Consider the following 3343-nt stretch of genomic DNA (forward strand, 5'->3'; position numbering starts at 1 on the left):
GCCTAACAACCGGGGGCCACTGGTGTTAAGTCCCAGAGTTTGAAGGCCTGAGACCCAAGAGCTCCAGCATCCAAGGGCAGGAGAAGTTGGATGTCCCAGCTCAAGAAAAGAGAGAGAATTTGCCTACCTCTACCTTTTTGTTCCATTTGGGCCCCCCATTGGCTGATGACTGCCCACATTGCTGAGGATGGATCCTTTTACTCAGCCTCCTGAATCAAATGCTAATCTCTTCCAGATACACACAGACACACCTAGAAGTAATGTTTTACCAGCTATCTGAGCATCCCTTAGCCCAATCAGATTGGCATATAAAATTAACCTTCACATCCTTCTGTTATATATTTGCTTTTACATTTTATTATATATCCCTCGGGCATTGGAGGGAGTAAGAAGGAATCAAGAGCCTGATTTCATCAACAAAATCTAATTCAAACTACCAAGCACGAAAGGGGAAAGGAGGGCCTTGTTGTAAGTTATAGAGCATCTTATGGATCTAGGGCAGGAATGGTGCCAGGCTCACAAGGAGGGAAACAGAGTCTGGAAAGTTGTGAGGGTCTCATCTCTGCTTCTGACTCTAAATGCCTTTTCTTTTCTATCACGCTGCAGGCTGATTCCTCTACTTCACAGGAACTCTTGGTAAAACTACAGAGTTGTGGTTCCATCTACCTACAGAGAGTTCATATTCACTGAGGATCTCTTTGGCCCAGCTTAAGCCAGCCAGGTAAGCGATCATAACACAGGATGGCAGCAGGCATCTCCACTACACGACAGGCCTCTATGAAGTTTTGACACTTGAGAGCTCTTAGGGCATTGATGGTGTGGCCCACTTTATTCAGTCCTCGAGAGGCCCACCATGACTGCCCCATCCACAATGATACCCTCTCCCTCATTCTCTACTCCCAAACCCTGCATGGTTTATTTCTTCACTATCTTACAATATACTGTATTTCATGTTTATGTGTTTATTGTGTCTCCCCTGCTAGGATGTAAACTCCATAAGAGCAGAGATTTTTTTTTTTTTTTTTTACTGTTTTGTCCCTAGAGAAGACTGGCACTCACTATGTATTAATAGAGTATTTGTGGAAGGAAGGAAGGAAGGAGGGAGGGAGGGAGGGAGGGAGGGAAAGAAGGAAGGGAGGGAGGGAGGGAGAAAAGGGGGAAGATATGCTGAAATTCAACTTAGTGATCCCTCAAGAGTAGAGCTAGGACTGAAATTAGAAGAAACAAAGAACAGAGGAGTTGAGAATAAGCTGACAGATGTGATTATTACAATCAGGAAGACTTCAAGCTATGGTAACCACTTTTTCTGACACTTACCTATTAGGAATATCGAGGTGGAGGCTGTGTGAAAGGGGAGGAGCTGATTCTAGAACTGGACTAATCCTGCCTCCAACAGAGATCTAATAGCTGTTGGTCATTTATTATGTCTCAGACACCATGCAGGCACCTTGTAAACTCCATGAGATGTGAGAAGACTGAGGGGAGAGGTGGAGTTGTTAGACTGTGATCACCAAGCAGTGGGGGGTGGAGCTTTCATTAGCGTCCACGCTCACTGGAACCAGAAAGCCCACACTTGCCAGTGAGACGATGCTCGAGCCCAATAATGTTTTACTGTTGCTGTATGGTTTACATGAAATTATAGTACTTGCTTGAAAGGAAATGCTAAAAAAGTCCAGTTAAATAGCCTATTAAACAAACCTTCTTTTATGAATAGTAAATACTACAAATTACCATTTTAATTGTTTGCTAACAAGACATCTAAAATATTTGAGAATATTGTCATAAGAAAGTAAATAGTACATCTGTAATCTTATCAAACACTTGCTTAATTATTAATTAAGCAATAATTAATTAATTATTACAAAAAGGAAGTTTATCATCCTTGTTTGAATCAGCGGGGTCAAAAATTAAAGAATGTTTAGTCTGTTTAATGTGTAAATACCTATATAAATACATATGCATGTGTATAACATTGATAAAACCTTACATAAGTTTCAACATTACTAATCACCTGACAAAAAGGTGCCAAAACTTGTCAACTCATCAGAACGACATTCTTTGGCAATCATGGGGTAGGATTATGAGTTCAATTTATAAAATAACTTACTGACATTGAAGAGGAATCTTAATGAGTAGGAAAATTGGACTGAGTGTAGTATAAAAGGGAAGAGTTATTCATTTAACAAACATATACTGAGTATCTACTAAGTTCAAAACATTGTTGAATGCTAGAGATTCAAGTCCGAATAGTCATATTTCCTTACCTAGAGGAACTTACAGTTTAGCAAAAAGGAATATTATGTTCAACCCTCAGTGCTCAACTTTGTTTGTATAATTCCATTTATATGAAATGTCTAGAACAGACAAATTTATAGAGACAGAAAGTAGGTTAGTGGTAGCCTAGGGCTGAGGGAATAGAAGAAAGGCGGGTGACAGCTAAAAACTATGGGCTTTATTTTGGGAGTAGTGAAAATATTACAAAATTGATTGTGGTGATGGTTTCACAATGCTGTGAAGAGAAAAAAAACCTTTCAATTGTATACTTTAAATGGGCGAGTTGTATTACATGTGAATAAGATTGTTAACAAAAAACCTACATAGCCCAACATTTATTATCTCATATTGTCTGTGGACCAGGAGTCTAGGCATGGCTTAATTGGGTACTTTGCTTAGGATCTCACAAAGCTGCAATGAAGGTGTTGGACAGGGCTGTGATCATATCACTCAGGCCTCAACTTTAAATGAAATGTTTTTAAATGGGCTAATATGTATTTCATATATCAAGTGTAACTTATTTCTGTAATATCAATCCACAATTTCAATAAAGTAAAGTACTTTCTCTCATGGTTCTACAGATTGGCTGGGCTCAGCTGGGTGGTTCTTCCCTGGGATCTCCCATGCCGTGGTGGTTAGCAGTCTTCAAGGATGCAGTGATCCGAAAGTTCAGTTGGCCTGGACATCCAAGATGGCCCACTCAACTGGCTGACAGTCAGAGGTGACTGTTCGCTGGGAGGTAAGCTGGGCTAGACACTAGAATCCCTGCACGTGGCTTTCCGTGTGACTTTGACTTGGGCTTTTCATACATAGCATGGCAGCTCTAAGAGGGAGCACATGGAGAGTAAGCATGATGCAAAAGCAGTTAAGATAAATCAAACACTTTTAAGGGCTACACCAGGAACTAGCACAGTGTCACTTCCACCGTATTTCATAAGTCAAAGCAGTCACAGGGCTTATCCAAACTTAGGAACATAGAGAAATAAACTCTATCTCTTGATGAGGGAGTATCAAGACCACATTGTAGAATAATGTGGGATTAGAGTTATCATTAGATATCTTTGGAAAA

Source organism: Delphinapterus leucas, chromosome 3 (genome assembly GCF_059928025.1).
Source record: "Delphinapterus leucas isolate spDelLeu-1000000601 "Yukka" chromosome 3, BTC_Dleu_Yukka2, whole genome shotgun sequence".
NCBI lineage: Eukaryota > Metazoa > Chordata > Mammalia > Artiodactyla > Monodontidae > Delphinapterus > Delphinapterus leucas.